Below are 16,785 nucleotides of genomic sequence, written 5' to 3'. Positions count from 1 at the left end.
GTCATCAGACCTATGAACACCTTCTCAATAGGCTTCTGGTCTCTAAAATGATCAAACTCCTCCCAGTTCTGAGGTAGGCAACAAAAATTTGGTTTGTGTTGGAAGGGACCTTAACTACCATCTTGTTCCAACCCCCTGGGCAAGGACACTTTCCACTAGACTGGGCTGCACCAACCCCAGATCCAACCTGGCCTGGAACACTTTCAGGCATTTACAACTTCTGTAGGAAATCAAGGTGCAGCATTAGATCCTAATGACATCAAGAGCTGGCATGTACTTTTTGCCCATTTTCCTTGTGAATATCAAGTCTCCAGGACACTGAAAAGCAGAAAGAGAAGCCACCTGTTCCTCAGCCCATTACAACACAAAAAGTCAAGCGGGAAGATTTGCCCAAGTCAGGTCGATACCAGATGCTGAGCCCCCAGACCAATCATCATCACTGCCAGTGTGCTGTACAATCAGAGATGACTCCTGGGATGACCCAAGAGACCACCCCAAGCACTCTGCTGGACACAGCAGAGTGTGTGCCACTGCAAGGATAGAACTTATTCCATTAACAACAGCCATAAAACTCTTTGGGAGGAAGTGTCAGTGTGCTCTGAAGGGGACTTAAATACTTACTACATTCCAGCCAGCTCTTGCCAAGCACACCATCCTGGAGGTAGCAGCAGCTACTCCAGGCTACAAATGGAAAGTTTTATGGGTATTTAGGGAAAGGTTATTGGCACAGAGATCAGCCACAGAAAGCAAAACCCTGTACAATTCCATCATCTGTGTTACCAAACTTTCCTAGATTGACTCTGCTCTTGGACAGCTGCCATCATACACAGTAGCCTCCTTCTAACATCATCATGGCAGGGCAATAATCTCCTCTTCTCCCTCTGATCAAACATTTCCCTCTGCACCACGAAATGCATGGAAAATTATTTCTCTGTATAAATCATTAATGAGGGTTTTGTTTTTATTTACTGCTGCTACCACAGGACTCCTTCTTTCACCTCTTTTTTTTTGCACTTCTCCATTATTTCATTTTTTGCTTGCACATGTGCCAAATAGACCAGCTTCCTCTTCCTTTGGGAAAAAACAAAGACATAAATAAAATCTAACAACACATCTGATAGGGAATGCACCACGTCTTGGCTCAGCATCCGTTCCTCAGAGCCGTAAGTGATGGCACAAGGAGGACCTAAAAGACTTCAGTCCAGGGTCTATCCCTTGCCTAGTCTGGAGTCTGTACAAACAGTACATCCCAAATTATTCCATTCTGCATGCTTCAAATGATGCTGTGAGTAAGAAAGGTTGGGTTTTGTCCATTCAGGACACTGCACTGTGTGTTTCCATGCTGAGTAATCAGTGATGTCTTGCTTGGTGCTGTATAATACACTGAGCATCCCCAACATCAAGAGGGGACTGTGAGAAAATGGGATGTCTAAAGGGCATACAAGAAAAATAACAATAATTTAGGGTATTTAAAGGAAAGCATTGGGACTGCTTTGTCCCGCCGAGTACATGAGTTTTTTGGGGAAAGAGAGTGTCAGGGCCAGAAATACAAGAAATTCCCTTAAAGCCTCAGAGATAGAAGAAGAAGAGGAAAAATCAGGAGGCAAAAGCAGCACAGGACACAAGTGGATGCAGCTGGATGCACACGGGACAAAGGGCAGCCCACAGTGCTGGGACAGCGATGTCAAGAGGCACAAAAACATTAGTTGGGAGCATGCTGATGGAAAGACCTGAGGCCAGGAATAAAGGCAAGATAACTGACAGCTGCTGTGGGCAAAGAGAAGGAGCACCTTTGCCTCTAATGAGGCTGAAGAGGAAGTGGTTACAGAAGTGCTGTGTGAAGTTGAGTCAGAAGGAGATAAAAGCCTGCTGAGTATCCGCAGGCCTGAAAGGCCTCTCAAGCTCAATTGCTTTACTGTGCTCTTTGCACACATCAAGCTCCCTCCAAGGCAGCACAGAGGGTCAGGAGCCCCAGATTCACCACTCAGATCCCTATTGAAGCAGGACCAGCTCTTTGGATTATTACTGACTTAGACTCATAGAATCATGAAGGTTGGAAAAGCCCTCTGAGATCATGGACTCCAACCATTCCTCCAGCACTGCCAAAGCCACGCTGTGTCCCCAAGTGGCACATCCACACAGTTTTTGAACTTCAAGCATGGTGATTCTAACACTTCCCTGGGCAGCCTGTTCCAATACCTGACCAGCCCTCCAGGAAACAACTTACTCCTGTTATCTAATCTAAACCTCCCCTGGAGCAACTTGAGGCCATTTCCTCTCATTCTGTCACTTGTAATATTTCTAACATCACTGAGTCCATGAACATGTTAAAAGTTGGGATGGGATCAACATCCTGGGGAGGAATCCAATGTCAAGTCAGTGATGAGTACCACCTCTCTTCATCAATGACCCATGGATTGCTGTTTCTTAATCTGAATCCTTCACTTAACTCCCAACCAAGCAAAATTTGGTCTGTGAGCTCTGTTGGGCCAAGAGAACCCTGAACTGAGGTCTCTGTGCTGCTGCTCCCCATCTGGAGCATGATTGTGGGTTTGAGTAAGTCCTCAGTTCCTACCTAGAAGTATGCTACACCTCATTGTTATTATAATTTTTACTCACACTACTTTTTTTCAAATATTTTCCTTAAGGGCTTTGAGAGGTCTGTTTGCTGAGCTAAGAGTGAAGAAAATGTTCTGTCCTAAAAGTCACACCTAGAAGACAGCACATTTTAAGAGCAGATGTCTCTTCAATGCTGGTGATAGATGTGGAGGAGCAGGATTCATACTCCTGTTAGTACCTCCCATGACATAGAACTCTAATGTAACCAATGCCTATGAAAAAATGCCATTTATGACTTCTATCCAACAGGTTTGTTGGGCCAGTGCCCTTCTCTTTAAGCCAACAGGCCACAAGAATACCATTGACTTCAGGATGTCCACACTGAAGCCATGGCCTCCCAATTTTTGTCTCACTCAAACTCCAAAAAATGACATAGGCCATCAAGAAGCCCTATATCCATAAGATAGAGACTGCTATCCTCTTTAAAAGCACACAGATAGGATAATTTTAAAAGGAAAAGTGTTTCCTTTTACCACTCTTGCTTTTTCTGAATAAATTGAAAACAAAAGTAATAGCTAAGAGGCTTACTCAACTTTTCAGGAAGAAAATTGTCATGAAAGAGAGAAAGCATGCAATTTTTCAGCCCATTAGTTGAAGATTTATGGAAATTAGGAGGATGTGAATGTATGGGTTAGTATTTGAAACTGATTTGCAACCTTAGGAACAGTGAACATATATAGTAACACTTTGCCCAGATGCCTGCTACACTTTACGTGTGTACAGTCCTGTTTGAGCACTTACTGAACTCCCCCAGTCAAGCTTTATGTCTCTGATCCCTTCTGAAGAAGAACTGAGGAATTCAGCAGAGAATTACTCCCAGTACAGAATTCTATTGAATCCCTGCTATAGAGCTCCATAGGAAGGCTTTAGAGAGAGAAAGGAAAAAAGAAAAAAAAAAAGGGGGGAAAAGAAGCCTACAGGAAGGGTTTCCTTGTCTAGAAAACTAATGGGATTTCAGAGGAGTTTCAGTGGAAACCCCACTGCATTCTCCAAAGCCAAGTATTTAGCAAGTCTTGAGGAGAGGCAGACATGGATCACAGCATCATTCCAGAATACACTGGGTATGGAAACACAGAGGGAAGTTATGCCAGTGTCCCAGTCTTAGAAACCAAATCAGTAGGACATTCAGGATGTGTGGATTCATATGGAGGGAAGATGTGCCCGTAACGCCTTGCAGTTTGACCTCTGGTTTGAGTATCATAATTTTCTCCCTTCCATCTTACAACTGGCTTCTCCATCTGCTAAAATGCTGGGACAGAAAGAGAGTGATTCATTGTGTACATATATATCTCAGTTTTAAAGGTTAAGGTTAACAAAAATTTCAAAGTAACTTAAAACCTCAGGCTTCCGATCTTTAACCCATCTCTAATTTTGAGGTATTTGAGTGGGTCCTGGGTTACCCCATGCTTGCCTACCACACATTCTTCTGAAAAGATTTCCCAAGCACTGTTATGAGTTATACCATACTAGAGTAGAGGAAACTTTGCTCTCATTGCTGCCATCCTCACAGAGCCCTTGTCTGCCCAGGACTGCACAGCAACCCTTATGGAATCAGGAATTCACTCTTTCAGAGGCACTGAGGAGATGAGTAAGTCACACCACGACAGTATTTAGCCACAATCCCAGCTCTTTCCAATGTATTGGAGAGCCAAGCCTCATGCTCTGGGTGCTCACCAGGGCAGGTCAGAGCCTTGTCACCACCCTGTGACCTCACATCTACATGGAAATTGGCCTCCTCTTGCATGGCCTTCCACATGTTGTGCTTGCTTTCAAAGGGGTGCATCAGACTCAACAGTCCTGCACAGGAAAGGTAACTCAGGCTCATCCTCACCACCTGCACAGCTCCTGTATTCTGTGAAAACCCCCTGTGTTGGATGAACAAGGAGACAAGCCCCACAAGAGTCCCTACATGAGCAGGAGTAGCCCTGACCCAGGGATGTGTGAGCAGCACCAGGATCTGTATTCCCAGAGTATTTCTCTGGCTGCCTTTCCTCTTTGGTCACCTGCTCTTCTTCAAAGTTTCTACTTGGTCTTTTGGAGAGACATAAAAGACAACAAAATCCTAAATTAAATAATTTCAGGAGATTTCATACCCAGTCATCCAAAACCTTACTGAAAAACTCATCATTGCATTTGGACAATCTGTCCTCCAAAGTAAATCCAGTTACAAAAGGGCAAAATAGCTCCTACCTCTCACTCATTTCCTCAGCTCTGAAAGATAATCTGTATTACTCTCTGACTGCTTTTATTCAATTTAAGAAATTATTTTGTCTTCCCTTATTCCCCCCAGCTGTTTATTCCTTAACTTTGTACTCTCTACAACCAGGCAAATGTGAATTCAGGATCCAGGTGCCTGTGTCAGAGCTGTGCTTAGTCCTAGCACCCAGCAGACCTCTAAACAAGTCCAAAAAGGCAATGAACTTTTGAAGGCACATCAGATAAAGCCTTCTCACTGGGAGGAGAAAGAAACAATCTCCAAGTATTGCTAACCACATACACTTGCAAATTGATTTCATGTCTGTATCAGAAGGGAAAAAGTCCCAATATCAAATATTTGGAAATCGCTTTCAGATCTGACAGTCCCCCCCAGGCTCAAACACTGAATTGAGGGATTTTGAAGTCCATCTTTAATCAAGGTGACAATTTCCTAAAAGCGTAAGTCATTTTATTTCCTCAGCAAGAATAATGGGAAAGGAAACTCTTTCCTATCAAGCTGGGAAGAGAGAAAGTAATGAGAACAGAACCTACAATAGCAGCAAAACCAGTCCCAGTAGAAACCACAAGCCCTGCAGCAAAACACTGGAAACCTTCTCCACTAAGTTTCTCCCACAGATTCTCACCTTCCTCACTTTGGACTAGCTCTGAACTTCAGATTTATGCTGCCCTAATGTTGCCTGGACTTCCCAGCAATGACACTAGACCTTACCATTGATTTCCTCTGATTACTTACTATTTTATAGTAAGTAATATCAAAATATATTCCTTCTTGTGATGGTGGGGAGGCCCTGCACAGGGTGCCTAGAGCAGCTGTGGCTACCCCATCCCTATGTGAGTCCAAGGCCAGGTTGGACAGGGCTTGGAGCAACCTGGGACAGTGGAAGGTGACCCTGTCCATGGCAGGGGGTGGAATGAGGTGATGTTTAAGTTCCCTTCCAACACAAATCACTGTATGATTCTATGATTTTTGCACACAGATTTGCTGCTCTCATCTCGTCACCAGAAGCATACTTAAACACAGCACTTACAAATCTAAACCCCTGCCTGCACGCTATGGTAGGCAAAAATGGTGCTGCATTTCCTGAACATGGCTTAAAATCTGTCCCTCCATTCTTCATGGGATGCATTTGGGCAGTTATTAATTCTACCCTTCAACATCATCACAGACCCACAGACCACAGATACTCCAGAGAGGGGTAGTTAACAGGGCACAAAGAAAAACGCCTAGGCACATGGTTAAACAAATCAGTCATCAGTTCACTGGGACATCTTTCATTTCCATCACAGCAATCTGTTGGATCCCAGAACTGTTTTTACGTGGTTCATTAGACAATAGCCCTTCTTGCTACTAGTTAGGTCAAGAGTCAAAATTGCTGTGTAATTGCAAGTCTCAGGGCACAAGGCAAGAGTTTTTCAGTCCTGGAGGGTGTTGTCCAAAGGGGAAAGAAAACAGAAGGGAAAGATTATGTGTGAGCAATTGAGCCCTACTGAGAGTGGAAAAAAAGTCACTGAAACTGGGATTAGGCAAATCTAGTAATGGAAAACAAGAGCCCTGTTGGTAAATTGGCACTTGCACCTAAGAGATGTGTGTGGTGAGGAAAAGGAGCTCAAAGGATGGGTCAAAAAAGAGCAGAAGAGGAGATTAATCAGCATCTGAAGCCAAAAAATTATGGCTGGACCTTTTTGAACATTTAATTCCTTGAGTTAATTAAACACATAGCAATGGCAGTTGTTAAACAAGAACAGTTCCCAACTTAATCAAAGTACATTATTGAAAAAAATACAGAGTAACCTCAGTAGAGAAACCAGTATATATCAAATCAAGCTAAATAGCTCAGTTATGATCATTATTAATAATAAATCATGGCCACTGTTTCTTTTGTTTGCCAACAACCAGCATAGTTTATGGCTCTGCACAAACCTAACACACCATTTTACAGCATTTCAAAAAGTGCGTCCTCCTAAAATGATAATGTGTTAATAATCTATGCTGGGCTTTTTGGCAGGAATCAAAAAGCTCAAACGACTTGAAATAACATCAGCTAAAAATTATTTATTCCCCATCCCTAGTTGCAGAGAAAACAGAGGTTTTCTTGGCTCAGTTACTTCTCAATAGACTTCTGGTTTCAATTAAAACTTTGAGTCTGAGAAGTTTAAAAAAAAAAAAAAAGTTGAAGCCAATAAGAGATGGAAGAGAAGTCTCCATTCACTGAGTGTTTCTGCTTTTGTTTTTTTTTTTCCCCTATTTTTACATAACTCTTCTGAGCTAAGAGCACAGATTAAAGTACAAGTCCATTGTGTAGATGGGTTATTTTTCTCCTTTCAGCTAAAAAACAAATGGAGATGAAAAAAAGTTTCTCCTCAGAGTGGAAGGGGTTTATGATGAGGGGCGTTATCTCAGCAAAGACTGAGGAAGTGCAGAAAGCATGAAAAAGACACTTGCACATTTTCTCATGACTGTGTCCAATCCCTGGAAGTGTTCAAGACCAGGCTGGATGGGGCTTGGAGCAACCTGGTCTAGAGGAAGGTGTCCCTGCCTTGAGGGAGAATAGGGTTGGAATGAGATGAGATTTGACATCCTTTCCAACCAAAACATTCTCTGATTCTGTGATTCCCTGACAGAAATATGTTTTTGCTGTCCACAATAAAGGGTCCACTTGTTTCCTCAGGTTCATGCTGTCACTACCTGTGTCTAGACACCTGATAATACCATTTCTGTAGCCTGCACAGAGTGAGTCCTGCATGCTTTCAAATCAGTAACCGTTCCCATTTGGGCCCATAATATTCCACACAGGACTGGATTTGCCAGCAACCCTTTCCTTCTGGAGCAATTCCATCCTTACCAGGAGGCTCGGATGCTCTTCCTGACGGCGGAGCACTGGCCGGTTCCGCGCTCTCCTCTCCCCACTCCTCTGCATCCTTCACATATATATAGAAGAACACACGGAGGGTTCCCCCCGCCCCAGAGCGGTTAATGAAACACCTCTGTGTACCGGGGGAACAGCCTTCCCGGCTGCCCTGCCCTCCTCCCTTCATTTCCCACTCCTCCCGAGCCCGGCTGGGTTAGCCTGGCTAGCGGCAGCCGCGGGGACACCGCCACCCCACGGCACCGGAATGGGTGGGTACTCCCCTCGCTTCCCCCGTGCGCATCCCCCGGGCACGAAGCCCCTCTCACCACCCCTCCCGAGGCCAGGGAAACCTTCCCACCGCGGGTGTCCGAGTCGGGTGTGCCCTGTCTCCCCCCCGCCTCCCCGGGTTGAGATCCCGGCGGCCAAGTGCCCTTTGAGCATCAGGCGTCAGGCCCGGGATTATCGGGGCCGTTTATTTGAAGCGGAAACGAATCGGAAATCCTTCTCTCAACTGCCTTTTGGAGACATAAATACAGCAGGCAGGGGCAGCGCGGGGAGCGCCGTGCCCGGTGGGGCGGTGGGATGTTGGGATGCAAACACACGGACACGCTCACGCTGGCACACTCACTCACACCGACACACGCTCACACCCGGCGCAACAAGGGGTGCGGGGGACCCGCAGAGGAACCCGGCGAGGGAGGGGTGCGAGTGCGAGTGCGAGTGCGAGTGCGAGTGCCCGGCGCTGGGCAGGAGCCTTGCGCCAGGGCTGGGGCTGACAATAGCCGCCCGCGGCTGCGGGCTCTGCGTTACCCCCTGTTCCCCGAACCACCCCCAGCCCGCCGATGTCGGCGGCATCCAGCCTGTCCATAGCTGAACTCCGCTTCCACCCCGTGTGGGGGCACAAGGGGCCGCCAGGGTCCCGGGGGCGGCAATCACCGGCGTATTTAAGAACCATTGTCCGGACGGAGAGCGTGGTGGGGGTGGTGGCGAAGGGGGTGTCCCGCTTTGCTAATTACTACCCCCACACACACACACCCCGTCCTCCCACTCCGTTGTTCCCCCAAATCGCAGCTTTTCGGGGCTGCGTGTCCTTTTCAATGTCAAAACACGGCGGGGCCACCCCGGGGCAGCGGCGCCCCCCGGTTCACCCGCGGAGCCCCGCACACACAGGCTCACACTCACACACACACAAATCCCCATAAGGTTACAGTGCTGCTCTCTAGCTCCACTTAACCTGCAATTTACGAAGCGGGGGGGTCGTGTGTGTCCGTCCCCCCCCCCCCCCAGATTTCCACAGGCATGCACATAGCTGCCACCTACACGTATAAACACATACAAGCTACCAAAGCGGGGGCCAGGAGAGGGGGTATAAGGCGCGAGGGTGGGAGAGGGGGGTAAAATAAATACATTATTCAAACTCCTAAAAAATATTCCAACCCCTTCCCGGTAGCACGGTTTTACACACACCACCAGTACCCCCCCCCCACCCCACGACAACCACACACAGACACTCACACATGCCCCCAAACAGGCACAAAGCATGGGAAGGGAGGGGTCGGAGGAGGATTCGCATGCAATGCATAGAGGAGAAATATTCCCCCCTCCCAAAAAATAAATAAATCCCTTTTCCGCGCCATTGCAAAGTCAAAACAGTGAGAGGGGGGGAAAAATAAAACGGGGCGACATTAACTTTTGCATGCAGAATGGGGGAAAAAAAAAAAAAAATAAAAAAAAATTAAAAAAGAAGGGGGGCAAGGAAAAGGAGAGAGGCGTACGATCCTCCTGCAATCCCGATCATCAAGGCAGACCTTTCCTCGATGCATCCGAATTTTTGTTCCCTTTTTTTTTTTTTTTTTTTTTTTTTTTTTTCCCCCGCATTTACTAACCCATATCCCCAAAACGGCAGCGGGGGCTTCTTAGTAGCTTCCTCTTCTTCTTCTTCTTCTTCTTCTTCTTCTTTCTTCCTCCTCCTTCTCCTCCTCCTCTTCGGATTTCCCCCCTTCTTGTCTCTTCTCTTTTAGATCCCGGTTTCAATCCCTCGCCACAGCCCCCAAAGGTGCTTTTGCTTGTGTTGCGGCAAACCCATGGCGGTGTTCATCTGTCAGATGGGGATGAGGGGAGCGCCCGGCCGCGCAGCGCACGCAGAGCGCAGAGGGAGGAGGGCGGGGGGAGGAGGAAGGCACCGGGGAGAGCGAGATGGACGGACAGACAGACGGAGAGATAGCTCGAGAGATAAAAGATAGATAGAGAGGGATAAATAGAACGAGATAGAGCGAGAAAGGGGGGAAAATGGCGTCTTGGAAAGCCGGAATCCCGGAGTAAATCAAATTAACACGCAACACCCAGAGCAGTCCCGGCTAATTTTAGCAGGATCCAAAATAAAATGAAAAGGAAAAAAGGGGGGTGAGTAGGAGGAGGAGGGGGGACAGGGGGGCGGAGGGTGAAAGAAAGGAGGAGGGGGTAAGAAGGGGAAAAAAAAAAGAGAGACCGAAAAAAAAAAAAAAGCCCTTCAATACACTGGATAAAATCCTGGATTTGAAATCGATGGAGCTGGTCTCCAGCTCTCTCGCTTTTTCTTTTCTTTTCCTTCTTTTAAAATTTTTTTTGGAGGGGGGGCTCTTTTGCTCTCTGCTTGTTGCTGTTGGTTGGTTGGGAGCCTTTTGCAGGGGGGCGAGGTTGAGGGGAAGCGTTTTCGGTTTTGCTTTTCCCGCGGAGGAGTTTCAAAAATATTAAAAAAAAAAAAAAAAAAAAAATGAAGAAGAAGAAGAAGAAGAAGAAGAGAAAGAAAAATTAAAAAGGGAAAAACGAAGGGGGAGGGGAAAAAAAAAAAAAAAAGAAAAAAAAAAAGAAAGAAAGAAAGAAAGACAGAAATAAAGAAAGAAAGAAAGAAAAAGAGCAAAGCCCCGCCAGGAGAAAAGGGCTGCTTGGCGGCGGCGAGGAAGCTTCCCTTTATCCCTGCTGTCCCTGGGCTCCGGAGCGGTGCCGGAGCTCCGGCGGGATGCGGGGCTGCGCCGCCCGCCCCGCTCCGCTCCGCTCCCCCCGCGCCGCCCCGCGCCGGCCGGGGGAGGGCGAAGGGAAGGCGGAGGGAAAACACCCCCTTCTCCTGATGGGGCCGGAGCCGCTGCTCGCACACTCACACAACACACACACACACCCGCATCCCCTTCCCCGCTGGGAAAGGGTGCGCCTGGGGGCGGCTTTTTGCTCCCCCGCTGGATTTTTCTTTTCTCTGTCTTTTATTTTGTCTTTTTGGTCTGGTTTCCCCCCCGCCTCCTCCCGCGCTCCCTCTCTCCCTCCCTGCAAGGGGCGGCGATTTGGTTAAGCAGATCTGGGGGGCTGATGTCTCTCTCTTTCCTCTGTTTCTATCGCTCGCTCCCGGAGTCCTGCAGCACTGGGGGCGGGGGAGGGGGCGAAGTGTGGGGAATAAATGGTAATGATCAGGCACACACACACACACACACACACACACTCACACACTCTCTCTCACACGCAGACACGCACTCGGTGTGGCTGCAATGCTCAGCTCTGGGTTAATGTACTCAACAGTGCCACTACCTGACACAACTGCAGCACTGATGGGGGCAGGGGAGAAGAGGCAGAGGAGGTGAGATTCAGGGCAGGGCTATTTATCCATTTATCCCATTCCAAGCTCAGTCTCTCCCACGCCCTCCCGCCAGCCCCCCATATGCTTTTCACTGCGGGCTCGTGACCTGTGTGACACATTTTTGGGGTACAGTGGCTGCTGTTCAGGACGCACTGAGAATTCCCCCTCTGGGGCTGGGGGAGATAAGAAAAGACTCTCAACCCCTAATTTAAGGACTAAATCCACATCCCCCCCCACTCACACACCTTTCAGAATGGACCAGTAACAGTGCACAAAATACAACACAAACTCAGCTGCAGGCCAGTGGAGCTGTACAAAACCCAAATTGTTGGGCTTTTCCTTTCCCACCCTTGCTCTGCCAGCAGTCTGGATGATGCTGCCTTTTGGGCTGCCAGCTGGGCAAACCTTTACTCACACGAGTAAATTGTTGGCTTGCCTGAGTAATCACTCAGAGATGATGAGGAGGTACCCCAGAGGAGGGAAGGCTTGTGGAATGGAGCTGTGGAATTGTGCTTGCAGGGGCGGGAGGGGGAATGTAGGGAGTACCCCACTGTGTTCCTCTGAATGTCTGATCCCTTGCAAAGATGGTACCACAGGGTTCCCTGTCCCAGAGTGCTGCAGCAGGCTCAAAGTACCCTTTGCTCTGGGACAGATGGTAGCTTCAGGCCATCATCCTGAGTGACCTGAATTCAGTGTGCAGCTGATGCAAGGGCTGACCCTCACCTGCCATGGAGGCTTATTCATGTGTCATTATCCCTTATATCATCAATCACAGAGTTTTGTGGCTTGGAAGGGACCTTGAAGATCTTGTCCCACTCCCTGCCATGGGCAGGGACACCTTCCACTATCCCAGGCTCCTGCAAACTCCCATCCCACCTGGCCTTGGACAGTTCCAGGGATGAGGCAGCCACAGCTTCTCTGGGCAACTGTGCCAGGGCCTCACCACCCTCACGGACAAGAATTTCTTCCTAATACTCAATCTAAACCTTCTCTCTTTCAGTCTGAAACAATTCCCCAGGACATTCCCCACTGTCCTGTCACTACAGGCCCCTGTAAAAGTTCTCCAGCTGTCTTGGAGCACCTTTAGACCCTGGAGGGGGCTCTAAGATCTCCCTTAGAAAAGCCTTCTCCCCTCCAAACTGGAAAACTGCAGCTCTCTCACCCTGTCCCTTTAGGAAAGGCAACAGATATACAGCACAGGTCTCAGTCTAACACCAAATGGGTAGAAGAGATTTGTGGGGCCAGGAGATGTGACACAACCCTCACCAGCCTTAGCAAACTCAGCCCCCTGGGTGAGTATGTGCTCTCAGCCCCACTGTGTTCCTGGGAAAAATTCCTGGGCAAAACCCACATCAAAGCATCTCTTCCCTTTGGATCTCCCTGCGTGACTGACACCTGCCAAGAAACCTGCCAACCCCAAACACCTGAGCTGAGGGGAGCCAGTCCTTCCCTCCTGTTCTCTTCCTCATGCTTCTCTCCAACAGGAGAAAACAAACAAATCAATAGAACACACAAGAAGCCTCCCAAATGACGAGCAAGAGACCAACCCCATGTCCATCCCAAGCAAACACGCAACTCACAAACTTTCCAGTCGGAAATGTCACACTGAAAATGTTGACGTTTCTGATTGAAACCAAACAGGGATTGTCATCTCCAATCTGCTCTTTGACATGGAAGGGAGGCTCGCGTGTTTGAATTAAATCACCCAACTGGAGCTACATTTTGTCATTTTGTATCTAAACAAAAGAAAAAAGAAACAGTTTCAACATTTCTTGGCAGAACCGGTGGTGACATTTCCTGTGTAGAATTCAGGTTTTGAAATGAAAACTTTTGGCAGGTAAACTCTGTGTCAAAGAGCTCCACTGACCATCATCTTCCTCCTTGTAATAAGATGACACATGGTTATGAAATAATTGGCTTGATTAAATTAACACAGGAAACCAAACTATGGTATCAAATAAAATTGAAAAAAAATTGAAAAAAATTGAAAAAAAAAGGGAAGAAAAGAAAAGAAAAGAAAAGAAAAGAAAAGAAAAGAAAAGAAAAGAAAAGAAAAGAAAAGAAAAGAAAAGAAAAGAAAAGAATTTAATTTCTTTCCTCTTTGCTAGAAAATATTATTTAGATTATATTCAATAAATTTAGGATAAAATATATTTGTGAGCCTTTTATCTTTTAATCTTGTATTTACTTTCTTCTGGTAAGGATGCATAAAGATAAACAAATATATTTTACAGCCCCACAAAAAAAAAAAAAAAAAAAAAAAATTCAAAGTGAGTTGAATTTAGAAAGCCATACTGATAATGGCTTATTTAATGCTCACTTTGAAAGCATGGCAGAGTTTAAAGAAACAAAAATATGAAAGACTCATACCTGGTAGAGGAAGTTTGTGATTCACCCAAAGTTATTTTTAGGCCAGTCATATGTGTAACTGAAAGAAAAAAAAAAAAAAAAATCACACCTGGTTACTTTTACTTGTAGACATCAAACTCTGTCAGGATAAATTTCATAAACAGAAAAAGACCCATCCCTTTGAGTGGTCACCGTGTAGGACACGTGTGCGTAAATCACTGAGAATCAGAGCTGACATCAAAGGTTTTCTGACCTGTGGTTTTGTCTTCTAGATCTTGAAAATATTCCCTCTTTTAAACAACCTCCTCCCTCTGTCTCTGCTGTGTGTCAAGGAGTTCAATCTAAGTGGATAATCTTAAAAAAGAAGTTTTCTCCGCTTTGTTCTTTTCACTTTAAAATAAAAAAATACATGATGGCATTCATAAAGTTGGTTTGGTTCTGCAGCAAACCTGAGCTGAGTTTCCTATTTGTGCCTAACAGTCTACACATAATCTTGACTGCATGAGACAGATGTTTTGTAATGAAGGCCATGAGCCTGTTACTTTTATATAAATAGCATATTGAGGTAAATATCTGTATAACTCTCCCTAAGTTCAAGGTATGAATTAAAATTATGTGGAACTATTGGGTGATTTGTAAGTCAATGTGAAAGATATTAAAAAAAAAAATAGTCTTAAGATGCCTCCAGTAAAACAGTGCTAACTTTATAGGATACAAAAATACAATCAGGTCATTAAAAGTATATATTTACTATTAAAACTGCTTTCCTTGTGGGCTTTGGCTTATCAGATATTTAGCACATTTTTGAGAATTATGTAGAAGATTATCCATCCATCCATCCATCCATCCATCCATCCATCCATCCATCCATCCACCCATTCATCTACCTATCATCTTCTGATAATTTATCTATTTATATGTACATACACAACCAAAATTTCAGATACACACTTTTCAACTCCTTGTATCCCACTGCAATCATATTTCAAGACAAGTGAAAACAGAGAGTAAATGTGAACATATTTCAATCATCTCTTCTTTTTTTTTTTCCCCATCAGAAAATGGTAATTCAATTGTTTGGACAAATTAGAAATAACAGTGATTTTTAAAGTTACCCTTTTATTTTATAAATCTTCCTGACATCTGGTATCGAGTTTCAACATTGTTGTGTGAACAATGACAGGCAAGAATCAAAATTCAGGGCCAAGGCGTTGAAAACCAAGTGCAAAACAAATTTTGGAAGACAAAACTCCCCTATTTTGGCTGATTCTCCATGGTTTAAGGGCATTTATTCCCACAGTACCCCCAAACCATTTCACTTGCTCATTATTTTGATAACTCAGAAGTGACACTCTTGTCTCAGCATCTTCATGACACTGACAAAAGCAGTGTTGTGCTGGTTACTGTCCAAAAACAAGAGGATTTTGTCTCCAATTCCTCAGCTAGGACAATAAGGAGAAAACCTTGGTAGCTGAACAATGAGTGAGACGACCACATGGGAGGCTCAGGTTCTAACACAGGCTTTCTTATCTTCTTAGGAGGTGGTGTCTAAACATTTCTCTGTTGTAAAAGTTGTAATGCTGACTGATGCAGCACTTGCTGACACACCAGCAGAGCACCAGGCCCTGCCCTTTGCTCAGGCTGCTCAGACACTCGTGTCCTTTGAAACCCTCTGAATATTTGCTCTTTCAACATCCATCAGTTTGCCACTGCTCTTATTGTGTGTTGATGTCTCTCAGTCTTCCCCGAGCAAATGAGTGACTCTGATCTCATAAGTGCATTAAATTCTTTCCCTCATAAAAAAATCTTCAAAGGAGCTAATTACTAATGAGCACCAAAACCCATCCTGGATTTTCTTGTGCACTGTTGCCTTATGATGGTGGGGATTTCATCTCAGTTTTCATACAGATTACAATTTTGCTTCTATATGTACATATAGCCTTCAGTACACATACTTGTGTGTATCTAAGGTTTATAAACTAGCACAGGAGCAGCAACATGAATAAAAAGCACAAAACATCAGCAGAAATAGAACATCAGTCAATGAAGCACAGGACAGGCAGGAGGTAATTGAAAGCTATGTAATTTAGGATAGGGAGTGAATGGAAACACTGGATCTGTTTGGGAATTTTGGCTATAAAGAATTGTTTAATCTGGTTGGGGAAGTCATAAAAAGGAAGAAGCTGAATTCAGAGAAAATATCATATTGAAATGAAAATGTACGAGGTTCATAGCAATTAATCACTTCAGAAGCTTAATAGGAGGACAGGTAAAAATCACCATCTCATGACATTTTCAGCTTGGAGAGTGGATGGCTTCCCAGAAGATATGTTTTAGCCAAGCAAAAGTAATTGGGTTCAGGACAGGAGCAGACATGAAATGAGTTAAGAACTGCCTAACTGACAGATCTCTGAAAGCAATTGTCAATGCAGAATTATGGCCAAAGAAGAGTGTTACTAGGGTTTCTCTTATGCTATTCATCAGTGATCTGGAAGTAAATATAAAACTCCTGATGACATTTGTAGATGACATTATGGTCGTTGAAATAGCAAAGAATGAGAGTCTAGGGTGGCCTGGATATAGCAAACACTGCCTGGCTTGGGCAAAGAAGTGTGTTTTATTGTACTAAGATGCTTCTTACAAACACAGAACAAAAACCTGGACAAGCCTGGCACTGCCAGCTTTGAGTTGGACCCTTAAATTTGAAAGTGCTGGTGTGAGTCTTGGTTTGAATTTTAGAGGCTGTCTATAGCTTTCACAGCCACATTTTAAGACACATGGTAACAAAACTGGGGAGGGTTTAGAAAAGAGCAACAAGAAAAAACTTGGGAAAAATGGATAAAAAATATTGGAGGGCAAGGGTTGAAGAATTGTGTTCAGCCATCAGAAATATATTTGATTACAGATGTAAAGAGGTTTGTAAGTGAGAAAGTTAAATTATATCAAGGGACTGGACATAGGTACCTAAACTCTCAAGGAAGAGGGCTGGGACCATTCTTCTCTTCAACATTTCCTAAATAACAGTTTACTTGACTCCTATCCACTGTAAATTCAAATAATTTCTAACTCTGTCCACACACTGCAGTTGAAAGACCTCACTCAAACATCTGGGGTCCACTCTGGGGCTGTGGATAACATCACCCAGAT

The 16,785-nt window shown here is 45.2% G+C and overlaps 1 protein-coding gene across 2 annotated transcripts in view; it reads right to left on the bottom strand.

The window, feature by feature from the left end:
• SETBP1 (SET binding protein 1) overlaps positions 1-10,448 on the bottom strand; it is a 266,971-nt gene extending 256,523 nt beyond the window's left edge. For both annotated transcript variants that reach the window (XM_056513669.1, XM_056513670.1), the window contains exon 1: positions 9,572-10,448. The gene's annotated coding sequence lies outside the window, so the exon portion shown is untranslated. The remainder of the gene's footprint in view (positions 1-9,571) is intronic.
• Positions 10,449-16,785: the final 6,337 nt, after the last annotated feature.

This window comes from Oenanthe melanoleuca, chromosome Z (genome assembly GCF_029582105.1).
Source record: "Oenanthe melanoleuca isolate GR-GAL-2019-014 chromosome Z, OMel1.0, whole genome shotgun sequence".
Classification (NCBI taxonomy): Eukaryota; Metazoa; Chordata; class Aves; order Passeriformes; family Muscicapidae; genus Oenanthe; species Oenanthe melanoleuca.
The sequence above is the reverse complement of the archived record's forward strand: the minus strand, read 5'-3'. Positions and strand labels throughout refer to the sequence as shown.